At 43.9% G+C, this 16288-nt stretch overlaps 1 long non-coding RNA gene across 1 annotated transcript in view; it reads left to right on the plus strand.

The window, feature by feature from the left end:
- The first annotated feature begins 302 nt into the window (after positions 1 to 302).
- LOC141096317 (uncharacterized) overlaps positions 303 to 16288 on the plus strand; it is a 41411-nt gene continuing 25425 nt past the window's right edge. The window contains exon 1 of the long non-coding RNA XR_012233651.1: positions 303 to 438. This is a non-coding gene — a long non-coding RNA (uncharacterized lncRNA). The remainder of the gene's footprint in view (positions 439 to 16288) is intronic.

A 16288-nucleotide genomic window follows, 5' to 3' on the forward strand; every position in this document is an offset into this window, starting at 1 on the left:
TTGAAAAAAAAATTGCTTCAAATGCCTTTATATATCAGTAACATAAATAGTAAAATAAAATAGTAAAATAAATAGAAAGTATGTAAATAAATATATTTATCCCAATGTATGTACACCAACCCCTCTCCCAGGTCGGGGCACAATGGTAGACTTTTTGCCCCAATAATCTTAAATTAAAGTGACAGAACCCCCACCAACAATCTGTGCCAGCCACTGACCGTAGTAACTACTGTAATGTCTCCATTGGAGGTGCCATCTTTGTGCTGACCTCTCTGATGTCCCCATGTTTTCTGCATAGAACTTTCAGTGTCCAACATTCCGCTGTGTGACCTCACAAAGAACGTTCATCACCCAAGTGTAGAGATTCTGCCGGCAAGGACTGAAGAAATCCAGCACCTTACAGCTACAATCTGTAGACGTGGAGGGTCCATGTTGGAGGTAAGTTCACTGAGAAATCCCTGTAAGGTTTGTTATTTACCTGTATCCTCCATCCTGTATCCTTCGCTCTCCTCGTCTTCATCTTCTGAAATGAGCCTTTGCCCCCTGAACACCCGTTTATATAGACCCACAGTCATTGTGACATCATGCTGTGAGGTAACAATGGCCTCCTGTATTTGATGATGTCACAAATGACCATGAGTGATTTCTCCACAGGAGTTTATTAATATTGATAACAAGTAGTAATAATCTGCAGATCACATTGGTCAGCATCAAGGCTGGAGGAGCCGGGCGAGTAAGGGAAAGTTCCCAAAAGTAAAATGCATTTAAAACAAGAACATTGAGTGTTTCTTTGCTGGTGATACATCTAACAATACACAAATGACATGTAAGAGCAGGAGTCATTGTCTGTGAGAGAAACCATTCCCATTGCTTCACATTTTCACACATTTTGTAGGTGCAGGAACTATGGACATTCCAGGTTTTGTGGAACTACAACTCACATCATTCTCAGCATAGAGTGCAGGATAAATATAAAAATTGCTTTTTATTTTTTTTTTTCATGATATTCACCGTGCGATATAAGTGATTAGACAGCTTTATTCTTTAGGTCAGAACAATTACAGCAGTATCAGATTAATACAAATTTTTTTAATTCTTTCCTACTTTTCCACACTAAAATCGATTTTTTTTAAATTCTTTTGGGTGCCTAATATTTTTTGAACATTTTTTTATTCATATATTTTAGAATATGTACAGACATATTAAATAATTAATACTAAACAATCACATTGCTCGCTAAATTCCTCAGTCTTCCATCCAGGATCTAGATCCCTAGTAAGGAAAAAAATAATATGAGGGGAAGTATCAGTATAGAATCTGTAGAAATGCATAAAGTGCCAGGTATCTACGCTCCTTCTATTATGAATTTTTTGGTCCTCCATACATTATAATGCACCCTCATAGCCCTCCATATAGTAAAAACACACCAAAAAACAGGCAAAGAAGCTTAACTGTCTGGGGCTAAAGACAAATGCACTATAAGGGTGCAGCGGACCCAAATAAAGGTGGCGACTACACAGGTGCAGTAATACCGATGAGACAGCCAGCCTACAATCAGGGATTGGCTATTTGGTACACCAGTGCAAACAAATACTATCTGTATGCGGCACTGTTCACACACAAAGGATGCAGAACATCTGGCTTACAGCCTATTAATAACGCAGCCCCACCATAGGTTCTCTTTAAGTCCCAGTGGTGGGGCCTGTAGCCATCATACATTTCTGGTTTATCCTTTTGATATATCAGATGGAAAAACTCCTGTTACATTTACATTCATTTTAAAAGAAGGGATAACTATAAGAAAACAGCTATAAATATGGTATAATATGGCAGGCTTAAAATTAAATATGGTACATCCTAAGGGACATCTGTTCACAGAATTAAAAAAATCTATTATCTGATTTCAATTTAAGTGAGTAAAATGTTTCATAGTGTTGTTCATCCTCCTTTGATAACTTTCAGCTGAACCTTCATTCTTTCAGCCACCTATTCCTGATGACCCACCGTCCACATGAACTCTTGTGTTGGCTTATCTTCCTTGAGGAAAAAAGATGGGGCATGCTGACATCCAACATGCCCAATACTTCTTTCTTATGACTTTTGATGTCAAGCAAAGTTGGGCCACTACCATATACATAAACGGCTGGAGTGTATGTCCAAAATTAGCAGGTTCAGTCGACATTCATCTAATTTGTATGGCAGCCTTAAGATCAGAAACCCTGAGACATGGAAGTCGTCATCACATTGAAATGAAGGTAAAAAAAAATAAAATCCATGACGTCATAAACGGCACTGATGGTGAATTGGCACATTTAAGGAAATGTTTAATTGAATCCTTCAGTTTCAAGAGTAGCCTCCCTCGCATTATCCGCATTATTTTTCTGTAAGAGTAAAACAAAAGCACCGTAACGTTGTTGTATGGATGAACATTATGTGGTTTACCTTGGATCATTAATGTACCGTTTCTACAGTATATGGATCCAATATATATAATGCTGAGTAACTTTACATTATTTGTTTTTTTCCAAGAGCTGTACATTTTTAACATTTTTCCCTTGAAATAGTGATATGCTTGGTTTCATGAGATGAGTTGTAGTTTTGAATAACACCATTCATTTTACCGTATACTGCATTGAGAAACGCAAAGAAAAATTCCAAGTGCATTGAATGTTGAAAAAAATCACAATTCCGCCATTGTTTTTTGGGGAGTTTGCTTTCACAGCATTCATTGTAAAAATGACCTGAATCTCCAGGGCAGCACAAACACAAAATGACCAAATTTGTATAGGTTTTTTATTTTTATTTTAGAGGTTAACAAAAGTTTGGAACTTTGTAAGATAAAAAGAGCGATAACTTAACCCCTTCATGACCCAGCCTATTTTGATTTTAATGACCTGGCCATTTTTGGCAATTCTGACCAGTGTCCCTTTATGAGGTAATAACTCAGGAACGCGTCAACGGATCCTAGTGATTCTGAGACTGTTTTTTCGTGACATATTGGGCTTCATGTTAGTGTAAATTTAGGTCAATAATTTTTGCATTTATTTGTAAAAAAATGGAAATTTGGCAAAAATTTTGAAAATTTCGCAATTTTCACATTTTGAATTTTTTTTCGTTAAACCAGAGGGTTATGTGACACAAAATAGTTAATAAATAACATTTCCCACATGTCTACTTTACATCAGCACAATTTTGGAAACAAATTTTTTTTTTGTTAGGAAGTCAAAAGTTGACCAGCGATTTCTCATTTTTACAACAAAATTTACAAAACCATTTTTTTAGGGACCACCTCACATTTGAAGTCACTTTGAGGGGTCTATATGGCAGAAAATACCCAAAACTGACACCATTCTTAAAACTGCACCCCTCAAGCTACTCAAAACTACATTCAAGATGATTATTAACCCTTCAAGTGCTTCACAGCAACTAAAGCAATATGGAAGGAAAAAATGGACATTTTCATTTTTCCAACAAAAATTTTCTTTTAGCATCAATTTTTTCATTTTCACATGGGTAACAGGATAAAATGGAACCTAAACTTTGTTGGGCAATTTCTCCTGAGTACACCGATACCTCATATATGGCTATAAACCACTGTTTGGGCGCACGTCAGGGCCCGGAAGGGAGGAGCACCATTTGACTTTTTGAATGGAAATTATGTTGGAATATTTAGCGGTTGCCATGTCGAGTTTGGAGAGTCCCTGTGTGCCTAAACATTGGAGCTCCCCCACAAGTGACCCCATTTTGGAAACTAGACCCTCCAAGGAACTTATCTAGATGGACAGTAAGCACTTTGAACCCTCAGGTGCTTCACAAATTGATCTGTAAAAAAAAAGGACTTTTTTTCACAAAAAATTTATTTTAGCCTCAGTTTTTTCATTTTCACATGGGCAACAGGATAAAATGTATCCTAAAATGTGTTGGGCAATTTCTCCTGAGTACACCAATACCTCATATGTGGTCATAAACCACTGTTTGGGCCCAGAAGGGAAGGAGCACCATTTGAATTTTTGAATGGAAAATTAGCACCAATCGTTAGCGGACACCATGTCGTGTTTGGAGAGCCCCTGTGTACCTAAACATTGGAGGTCCCCCACAAGTGACCCCATTTTGGAAACTAGACCCCACAAGAAACTTATCTAGATGTGTGGTGAGCACTTTGAACCCCTAAGTGCTTCACAGAAGTTTATAACGCAGAGCAGTGAAAATAAAAAATGATTTTTTAGCCCGCTATTTATTATTTTCACAAGGCTAACAGGAGAAATTGGACCATAAAAGTTGTTGTGCAATTTGTCCTGAGTACACCGATACCCCATATGTAGGGGGGAACCACTGTTTGGGCGCATGGGAGAGCTCAGAAGGGAAGGAGCGTGATTTTGGAATGCAGACTGATGGAATGTTCTGTGGGCATCATGTTGCATTTGTTGAGCCCCTGATGTGCATAAACAGTAGAAACCCCCCACAAGTGACCCCATTTTGGAAACTGGACCCCCAAATGAGCTTATCTTGATGTGTAGTGAGCACTTTGAACCCCCAAGTGCTTCACAGAAGTTTATAAACGCAGAGCCATGAAAATAAAAAATCATTTTTTTTCCTCAAAAATGATTTTTTAGCCCGCTATTTTTATTTTCACAAGGGTAACAGGATAAATTGGACCCCTAAAGTTGTTGTTCAGTTTGTTCTGAGTACGCTGGTACCCCATATGTGGGGGGGAACCACTGTTTGGGCACTACACAGCAGGGCTCATAAGGGAAGGAGCGCCATTTGACTTTTTGAATGGAAACTTAGTTCCAATCGTTAGCGGACACCATGTCGTGTTTGGAGAGGCCCTGTCTGCCTACACTTTGGAGCTCCCCCACAAATGACCCCATTTTGGAAACTAGACCCCACAAGAAACTTATCTAGATGTGTAGTGAGCACTTTGAACCCCCAGATGCTTTGCAGAAGTGTATAACGCAGAGCCGTGAAAATAAAAATATTTTTTTTTCCTCAAAACATGATTTTTTAGCCTGCTATTTTTTATTATCAACATGGTAACAGGAGAAATTGGACCCCAAAAGTTGTTGTCCAGTTTGTCCTGAGTACGCTGGCACCCCATATGTGGGGGGGGACCACTGTTTGGCACACGTCGCTGCTCGCAATGGAAGTAGTGACGTTTTGAAATACTGATGTGATGGAATGGTCTGTGGCCGTCATCTTACGTTTGCAGAGCCTCTATTGTGCCTAAACAGTGGAAACCCACCACAACTGACCGCATTTTGGAAACTAGACAACCCAAGGAACTTATCTAGATGTGTGGTGAGCACTTTGAACCCCCAAGTGCTTCACAGAAGTTTATAATGCAGAACGGTGAAAATAAAAAATCATTTTTTTTCACAAAAATCATTTTTTAGCTGCAATTTTTTATTTTCACGAGGGTAACAGGAGAAATTAGACCTCCAATGTTGTTGTGCAATTTTTCCTGAGTACGCTGATACCCCATATGTGGGGGTAAACCACTGTTTGGGCACACATCGGGGCTCAGAATGGAAGGTGCGCTGTTTGACATTATCAACGCAAAATTAGCTGGAATAAATCGTGGCGCCATGTCGCGATCGGCGACCCCGTGATGTGCCTAAACAGTCGAAACCCCTCAATTCTAACTCCAACTCTAACCCCAACACACCCCTAACCCTAACCCAACCCTAATAATAACCCTAACCCCAACACACCCCTAATCCTAATCCCAACTCTACCCCTAACCCTAATCCCAACCCCAACCCACCCCTAACCCAAATCTTAACCCTAATTCCAGACCTAACCCTAATTCCAACCCTAACCCTAATTCCAACCCTAACCCTAATTCCACCCCTCACCCTAATTCCAACCCTAACCCTAATTCTAACCCTAATTCCAACCTTAACCCTATTTCTAACACTAACCCTAATTCTAACCCTAACCCTATTTCTAACCCTAACCTTAAACCTATCTATAACCCTAATTCCAACCCTAACCCTAATTCTAACCCTAAATGGAAAAAAAATACTTTTTATTTTATTATTTGTGCCTGGCTATGGGGATGATAAATGGGGGGTGTATTTACTTTTTTTCTTTTTGATCACTGTGAGAGTTTATCACAGTGATCAAAATGAAAAATGAATGGGCAGCCGGCAAATTCATGGGCACCACCATCTTGTACTATGGCAGGTGCACTGCTCTTGCGCCTGCCATTTTGCAAGACGGCGGCGCCCATGATCCGGATGTCGGGACACCGGGAGCCACAGCAGGACATCGGAGGTACCTGGGGGGGAATCGGAAGGTGGGGGGAGCGAAAGGAAGGGGAGGGGGAGCAGATGATGATGGCGGCGACTGATCGCTGCCGTCCATTGTTGGCTGATCGCCCCGCCAGTCGGTGTGGGGGGGGTCAGGTGTCGGTGTCCAGCCATCGGCCATGGCTGGATTGTAATATTTCACCAAATTTCATTGGTGAAATACTACAAATCGCTCTGATTGGCTGTTTAACTTTTAACAGCCAATCAGAGCGATCATAGGCACGTGGGGGCTAAGCCACGCCCCCTGGGATTAACAATAGAGTGTCCTCTGTGTGCGGGATGGGTGACCTTTCAGTGACCCCGGTCACCTGACCCGCAGGAATGCTATTTATAGCATGATGCCTACGGGGGCTTCATGGGTGGTTTGGGCATGACTTTTCATGACGCCTATGGGTCGTGAAGGGGTTAATGAAGGCTTGTTTTTTATGCCGAGTTGTTTTTATTGGCAACACTTTGGGGTACATAGGTTGCCTTGTAAATAATTTGATATTTATATAGATTGTACCAATAAAAACACAGCAATATTTATTCTTTTAGTTTTTTCATTTTTAAATTGGGAAAAAGGGGTGATTTGAATTTTAAGGTATATCTATATTTTATTACTTTTTATTTTATTACTTTTTTTTTTTACTTTATTTTTTAGTTTCCTTAGGGGACCTGAACCTGAGATCACTTAATCTATTTATTGCTATATCATAGTATTTAGGGTCTTATTATGGAGTTTACTTCACTTTATTAGACATTTTATGTTGTGGGAGACCATGCAGTTTTGACAGCATGATTTACAGGAAAAATTGTCCTGTGAACATTATATTAATAATAGTATTGCAGCAAATAGGAGAATAATAGTCTCCTATGAATCCCAGTTTGTGACTGGGCTACACATGAGTGCCATGAAGGCTTTCAGTCCACCAGTTACCATCAGAACCCCACAATTGCATTTGTAGGATCTTGAAAAGGCATTCTTTAAATGTTAAATGTCACTTTTAGAGATTCAAAGCAGAATTCTGTCATGGGAAGCCTAGGAAACTAGGTTAAAACCTCGGGGCCCCTGCGATGTTCCTCAGACTAGGGGAAACCCTGTCTGTCCCTCAACCCAGGGTTTACCCTGAAGGTGTGCCTGCCTGGGCCTCCATCCTGTCCTTGTCTCCTGTCCAGCCCTAAGCTGAACCCACCACCCTCCACCCAGTGAGGAGACCAAACACCAGACCCCACAAATAAGTATGGACAGAGATAAAGGAAACGCACCACACCGCGTACACACAGGAGAATACAATAATGTGCAAGGGCAACCAAAAAATACAACACAGGGAGGCAAAATGGCAACAACGGAATATACTACACCAGACACAGTATGCTCCTTAGACCACCACTCCAGACTGGTATCGCTAGCACAAGGCAAGAGCTATAGTCAGTGACGCCCATAGTCACGCAGGACAATTTAAAGACAGAGGGCGTGGCTAAGCCCTCAGCCAGAATGACAACCTGGTTAACCCAATCCAAGCCGGATCAGAAGACCAACCAGCGCCGCTGAGAACAAAGTGGTAAGATGGGGTATTACCGCTGTCTGCCGGACACCCTGGTGCGAACAGTGTCCGACATGACAGTAATAATAATAATAATAATAATAATCTTTATTTATATAGCGCCAACATATTCCGCAGCGCTTTACAGTTTAACAGTTTCAAAACACAAGTCATAAGTAACAACGCTAACAATACAATAATTAATGCAAAATAAGACGAAATAAGACGACCCTGCTCGTGAGAGCGTACAATCTACAATGAGGTGAGGGAGATACAGAGTACATGTGTGTATTTACAATGGTGTATTTACAATGAAGGTCCAGCCATCTTGCAGGAGTGAAGGATGGATGGAGATAGTGAATGGGCTACGCACGCACACTTACACAGATACAGTACCCCGCCTTCTACGAGGGACCCCAGGAACCTCACAATGTCGAGGACCCGGCTTGTCCGGATGGCGGCGATGAAACACTGTAACCAATCGGTCCGCATGTATGTCCGAAGCCGGCACCCAAGTCCTCTCCTCAGGACTATAGCCACGCCAGTGGACCAGGTACTGTAGAGTGCGACGCACTACCCGAGAGTCAACCACCTTGGACACTTCAAACTCCAACGTGCCATCCACCAAGACGGGAGGTGGTGGCACGGGAGAAACATCAACAGCACTAACGACCTTCTTAAGTAACGCCTTGTGAAACACATTATGTATCTTGTATATGGCAGGTAACTCCAAACGAAATGCCACAGGGTTGATAATTGCGGAGATCCTAAATGGACCAATGAACCTGGGACCCAACTTAAGCGATGGTATTTTGAGTTTGATGTTCCTTGTAGACAACCACACCCAATCACCCACACACAGGTCCGGACCTGGCACACGTCTACTGTCAGCCACACGTTTGTACCTAGAAGTTACATTCAGCAAGCGCTGCTTTGCTCTCCTCCAAATGGATGACAATTGTGCTCCCAACGGGTCCTCTTCAGGGACGCCCGCAGAGCACCCTTGGCGCAAGGTACAGAATTGGGGATGTTGACCATAAACACAAAAGAAGGGAGATTCCCGAGACGATTCCTGACAATGATTGTTTATCGCGAATTCAGCCAGAGGAAGAAACGCCGACCACTCTTCCTGATTGTCAGACACAAAACAGCGTAAGTATTGTTCCAGGTTTTGGACTGCGGATGGAAAGCCGATGAATGAGACAATTTAATCCCTAGGTGTGAACAAAAAGCTCTCCAAAATTTTGCCACAAATTGTGTACCTCTATCAGATACAATGTCAGATGGGACACCATGAAGTCTGACCACCTCGCGAATAAATACCTGAGCAAGGGTCTTCGCATTGGGCAAAGATGGCAAAGCAACGAAATGCGACATTTTAGGGAACCGGTCAACTATTACCAGAATGACCGTGTTTCCAGCCGAGGAGGGCAAATCCATAATGAAATCCATGGAAATCTCAGTCCATGGCGTACTGGGCAACACAGAGAGGATTCAACGTGCCAGCAGGACGGGAGCGTGGTGTCTTGGCCCGTGCGCACGTGGTACAGGCTGACACATATGAGGCCCCGTCCTGCCAGATTTTGGGCCACCAAAAACGACGTGATACAAGTTCCAGAGTGCTCTTAACCCCTGGGTGGCCCGCCGTGACAGTATCGTGATGTTCCCCCTAACACCTTTAAGCGTAGGTGTAGTGGCACAAACGATTTATTAGGAGGCAGATCCGGCGGTACCTCCTCCTGAGCCTCAGCAATCTCTGCCTCAACTACTGTCGTGAGAGCCGAGAACACAACTCCCTTTTGGAGAATAGGCACCGGATCCTCACATGGCTCTCCACCCGGAAAACATCTGGACAAGGCGTCCGCCTTAGTATTCTTAGAACCTGGTCGGTATGTCACAAAAAAATAGAACCGGGTGAAGAATAACACCCAGCGAGCCTGTCTGGGGGACAGGTGTTTAGCAGACTCTAAATAAAGCAGATTTTTATGGTCTGTTATAACAGTAATCTGATGGACAGCCCCCTCCAAGAAGTGTTGCCATTCCTCAAATGCCAACTTGATGGCCAACAATTCCCTGTTACCAATATCGTAATTACGCTCGGCAGGTGACAGCTTCTTGGAGAAGTAGGCACACGGATGCAATTTGCCCAAGGATGGACTCTGAGACAGTACCACCCCACTCCAACCTCAGATGCATCCACCTCCATGGTAAATGGTAGGGAGACATCAGGCTGAACCAGGATTGGAGCTGAAGCAAATCTGTTTTTGAGGAATTCAAACGCGCGCACAGCAGCCTCAGACCAGACAGAAAAATTGGTACCTTTTTTAGTCATGTCGGTGAGCGGTTTAGCAATCATAGAAAAATTCTTAATAAATTTCCTATAATAGTTGGAAAAGCCCAGGAATCGCTGAAGCGCCTTGAGATTATCAGGCCAATCCCACTGCAGCACCGCTTGCACCTTAGCGGTGTCCATTTTAAACCCTTAGGCGGAAAATTACAGAACCCAAAAAAGGTAATTCTTGGATGACAAATACACATTTCTCAAGCTTGGCATAGAGCTTGTTCTCCCTGAGCAACTGCAATACCTGCCTAATATGCTCTATGTGTGCATCACGGTCGCGTGAGTAAATAAGAATGACATCAAGGTATACAATAACAAATTTCCCCAAGAGACGAGAAAAGACATCATTTATGAAATGTTGAAATACTGCTGGCGCGCTAGTCAACCCAAATGGCATCACCAAATTCTCAAAATGACCCTCAGGGGTATTAAATGCCGTCTTCCATTCATCCCCTTGATGGACTCTTATGAGATTGTACGCCCCTCTGAGGTCAAGCTTGGAAAACCATTTGGCACCAGACACCTGGTTGAACAAATCGGGTATCAGTGGCATCAGGTATAGGTCATGAACCGTAATCTGGTTGAGTTCCCTGAAATCCAGACACGGGCGTAATCCGCCATCTTTCTTCTTGACAAAGAAGAACCCCGCCGCCAATGGAGATGATGAAGGCCTGATGTGCCCTTTGCTTAGACTTTCTGCATTGTATTCTTTGAGAGCTTGCCTCTCAGGACCTGAGATATTAAACATCCTGGCTTTCGGTAACTTGGCCCCCGGTTTTAACCTAATAGCACAGTCATAGGGTCGGTGCGGGGGCAGCTCTGAACAACCTCTTTCAGAAAATACATCAGTAAAGTCCAGCAGTGGCTCCGGGATGCTGGGAGTCACAGCGGAGATACACGTGGCCAGACAACTCTCCTGGCAATATCTGCTCCACTGGATTATGTCCTGGGTTTTCCAATCAATCACCGGATTGTGCATAGACAACCATGGAAACCCCAGAACTACCTGAGCAGGTAAATTACTGAGCACCTTACATGTTACCCGCTCAGAGTGTAGGACCCCAATGTGGAGTTTTACATCAGCCACAAACTCTTTAATCTCCCCTTGTGAGAGAGGGGAGGCATTGATGGTAACCACCCGGAATGGAGTAGGCAGCTTTTCCACCTTAAATCCCGCTGTACGCGCAAACTTTTCATCAATGAGATTAGCTGCTGAACCACTATCTACAAATACAGTAATCGACAGCTCTTGGCCCCCGATTACTACCTTGGCAGGGAGCATACACTGGGAGACCACCATGGAGGATATGCAATGGCTCCGACTAGACTCCTCCAAACCCTCTGAGCCTAGCAGTTTTCCGCCGGCACGTCTTTCTTAGGTACCAGGGGGCAAGCATTAATGTCCTTTTTTGCCTAAAAAAAAACAGACCCCTTGCTTTCTGGGCAAGGGACATTTATGCTTGTTATTATGTGTATGTGATATACCAGCGATCTGCATAGGTTCCATGGATTCACTCGAGGCAACCTCACCAGAAACTGCCCCCCCACAGGCAATGTCTCCTGCGACCTCTGACAAAAGCGGCGATCAATGCGTACTACAAGCACCGTACCAGCCTCCAGAGAGGCGGGAGTCTCATACATTAGCAGAGCTTGTTTAACCCTTCCAGAAACCCCATGCAAAAATTGACTCCTTAGTGCAGGGTCATTCCATTGAGTGTCCACAGCCCAGCGACGAAATTCCGTACTCTAATCCTCCGCCAGTCGCTCACCCTGGAGCAGAGAGCGTATTTTAGACTCTGCTAACGCCAGTCTGTCAGGATCGTCATAGATTAAACCAAGAGCAGAAAAAAAAAAGTCTTCGGAATCAAATGCAGGTGAACCAGAAGGTAGTGAAAAGGCCCATGCTTGTGGATCACCACTCAGCAAGGAAATTACCAAGCCCACACGCTGAGCCTCATTTCCTGAGGAGAGTGGACACATACGAAAATACAATTTGCAGGATTCACGAAATACAACGAACTTACAGCGATCACCAGAAAATCGTTCAGGGAGAGGTAACTTGGGTTCAGCTGCCCTGACTGCTGCCTCAGTTTGCACAGCAGGAACTGACAGTCCTTGTTGCTGGACCGCCCCCTCAGTTCAGTGACCTGTATGGACAGAGCCTCCAGCTGCTTGGTTATGGAGACTATATGATCCATGGTAAATAAAATTTGGGCCGACTATAATGTCATGGGATGTCTAGGAAACTATAGGCTAAAACCCCGGGGCCCCTGCGGTGTCCCTGAGACTAGGGGAAACCCTGTCTGTCCCTCAACCCAGGGTTTACACTGAAGGTGTGCCTGCCTGGGCCTCCACCCTGTCCTTGTCTCCTGTCCAGCCCTAAGCTGAACCCACCACCCTCCACCCAGTGAGGAGACCAAACACCAGACCCCACAAATAAGTATGGACAGGGATAAAGGAAATGCACCACACCGCGTACACATAGGAGAATACAATAATGTGCAAGGGCAACCAAAAAATACAACACAGGGAGGCAAAATGGCAACAACGGAATATACTACACCAGACACAGTATGCTCCATAGACCACCACTCCAGACCGGTATCGCTAGCACATGGCAAGAGCTATAGTCGGCGACGCTCATAGTCACGCAGGACAAATTAAAGACAGAGGGCGTGGCTAAGCCCTCAGCCAGAATGACAACTTGGTTAACCCAATCCAAGCCGGATCAGAAGACCAACCAGCGCCGCTGAGAACAAAGTGGTAGGATGGGGTATTACCGCTGTCTGCCGGACACCCTGGTGCGAACAGTGCCCGACATGACAAATTCATGTGGTTAAACAGCAGTGATCAGAGCTACAGTGCTGTAGCTTTGGTTGCTGCTTTTAGAGGAGGATGTACGATGTATAACACAAACCTTGTGTATCCAAATGTATGCAGCGTCCAACCCGCAGCGTTTACTGACCAAATTGTTCTGCAATCCAGAGAGTCCATTGAATAATCTTCTGTTTGATACTAGAATTATTAAACTGTATGATTTTTTTATTGATAATTTATAAAGGTATGTTAATATATTTAAAGGGGTTTTCCAGTTTCATAAAAGTCTACCCAATGGCTCTAAAATACCAAAAATAACAAAGAAAACCATCACTCCCCCATCCTCGGCACCAGAACCTACTTCCCACCATTGTTTGAATCTCGGTGTTTAGGCTGTAGGGGTGATGTCACTTCAACAACGCGCATCCCTGCTGCAGGTTACCACTGAGCAGATCAGCGGTTCACGCCGTCTATCTCAGCACAGTCGCTGAGCTCAGTGTTTGGCTTCAACGGTGTCATTGACTTGATGTCACCGCTAGAGCCAAAACAAGGAGACCTGAGCAGTAGAGGGGAGAATGAGGGCAGAGGTAGTTTTGAGCGTATGGGGTTCACTTTCCTTAAAGGGAAACTGTCACCCTTTTATTTCCCTATGAGCTGCCAGCATTGACATCAGGGGCTTATCTACAGCATTCTGTAATGCTGTAGATAAGCCCCTGATGTAACCAGAAAGATAAGAAAAACACATTAGATTATACTCACCGGAAGGGGCAGTCCGGTCTGATGGGTGTCGCGTTCCGGTCCAACACCTCCCATCTTCATACGATGCCGTCCTCTTCTTCCCTTCCTGTAGTAGCTCCAGTGCAGGCGCACTGCTCTGCCCTGTTGCAGGCAGAGCAGAGTCCTGCAGTAAGCAGACGTTGGGAGAGGTCTGGTGACTGCGCACTGCAGTATTCTGCTCTGCCATCAACAGGGCAGAGCAGTGCGCCTGCGCTGGAGCTACTACAGCAAGGGAAGAAGAGGACGGCATCGTATGAAGATGGGAGGAGTTGGACCGGACCGCGACACCCATCGGACCGGACCGCCCCCTCCGGTGAGTATAATCTAAAGTGTTTTTCTTCTCTTTCAGGTTACATCAGGGGCTTATCTACAGCATTACAGAATGCTGTAGATAAGCCCCTAATGGCGGTGGCCGCATCTCATATGACAAAAATGGGGTGACAGATTCCATTTAAGTAAATATCAAAGTTAAAGGAGTGTTATTAGGAGGGACGTGCCTCAAGGAGTGTTATTTGGAGGGACCTGTCAATAGAAGTGTTATTAGGAGTGACCTGCCACTAAGGCCTGTTTCACTCATCCGTTTTTGACCATCAGTCAAAATCCGCCGTTTTGGAGAAAAAACAGATCCGCCATTTTTCTTGGCGGATCCTTTTTTTCCCCCATTGACTAGCATTATTGGCGGATTTTGACTGATGGTCGTCCGTTACATCCGCATGTCAACAGATCCGCCAAGATTTTGGCTTCCGCTGACATGACCGGATGGGCCATGCAACGTTTTTTCGGGCCGCGGATCTGCCATGTAGTGATTTAACCCCCAATTCTGTCTGGCTGCTGGTAGATTTTTCTACCATCACTTCCCGCGATGTCTGCTCCCCACATCGCGCGATGGTTGGCGCTAACATCCCGCAATAATCCCCAGGTTATCCCTCCCGCGATCCATCACACCTGCTCATGTCCCCTGGTCCCGGCTCCCTCGAGATCTCAGCCGTGCCATTACTCCCACCCTGGCTCCCGCGAGATCTCGGCAGCGCCATGGAGAACACTACATCACCGGTATTATTTTTTAACCAGGCACGGTTCCTTTAAATTTGCAAGATCGGCAGATCCGTACATCCGTCGATCCGCTGGCACATGTTTCTGATGTGTGAAACAGGCCTAAGAGTGTTATTACTAGGGACCTGCTACTAGTAGAGTTATTAAGAGGGACCTGCCACTAGTGGATTTACTAAGAGGGATGTGCCACTGAGAGCGTTATTAAGAGGAACGTTCCACTAGGAGTGTAAATAGGAAGGACCTGCTACTAGGAGGGTTATTAGGATGCATGTGCCACTAGGTGTGTTATTAGGAGGGGCGTGCCACTAGGAGTGTTATTAGTAGGGGCAAGCCATTAGGATTGTTATTAAGAGGTACTAGTGATGGCCAAGGGTGCTCTCCACATGTCAATACTCGACTGCCCCCCCCAAAGTAAGCCACAGCGAAACACACATTGGGGCTCTGGTGAAATACTTAGGCTTAAACAGCATGTGGGTAAGAGGCATTTTTCTCTGGTTTGTGCTGCTGACACTTGTCACACTATGATGATTGTTTTTGTGCTTAAGCTCACATACTCTTTTACCTCTGACCCTTATAACAGGTTGTGATTACAATGATTTCTGAAACAGGGGTATGTGTCATATATACTTATATGGAAAATAGTCGATTTTCGTGAGCAATCACCTCATTGACTTCTCCTGTGTATTATTAATTTTAATAAATTTTATGCAAATCCTCACACCTCATGCCTATGGGTTGTATATTATAATGAATCTTACTCTGTATATTACCCGATATATTTTCGTGACATTATTTACTCCCTGATACGCTGTATGCCTATTTTATTGCCCCATGGTTGTATTGTTGCCTGCATGTTTTTATAGTCACTACTTTTTCTACATGGTGATTTGTCCATTTTTTAGTTTTCTTGTTTGTATCATTTTGATCAAATATGTTGTGTAATTTTTTTGGCAAAAACAAGATCTAGAATCTACTTGATGTCAAATCCATATATTGTATTTTAGGGATTTACGCTCCCAATGTCCTTCATTCTCTAATTGGATATTTTGGAGAGTAACTCAAATTTAGGAACATGGTTCTTTTGTTATTCCGAATTTCCAGCTATATATATTTAATTTGATCAAGTATAGTGGATGCTCAAGCGACATGCTCAAGTCCCCACTCCGCATGTTTTGCGGCTGAAAATGCACCTAAAAATGCATCACAGAGAAGTATCTTAAATATATTTTTTTTAAATGATGTGAGGTCTCCCTTTATTTTTGGTAACCAGCCAATGTAAAGCAGACAGCTTGCAGGCTTATATTATCAGATTGGGAAGGTCTATCGACATTGAGCCCTTTCCAGCTTAGAAACTCCAGTCCGCAGTTGCCTCAGAATTTGTGCATCACATGAGATGCTCCAATTCTGTCGCTTTACCCGACTCTTCCCAATTGCCCTGTTGTGGCTATTGGGGTAATATTTTT

This window comes from Dendrobates tinctorius, unplaced genomic scaffold, assembly GCF_039654945.1.
Source record: "Dendrobates tinctorius isolate UK_male_01 unplaced genomic scaffold, ASM3965494v1 ptg000073l, whole genome shotgun sequence".
Classification (NCBI taxonomy): Eukaryota; Metazoa; Chordata; class Amphibia; order Anura; family Dendrobatidae; genus Dendrobates; species Dendrobates tinctorius.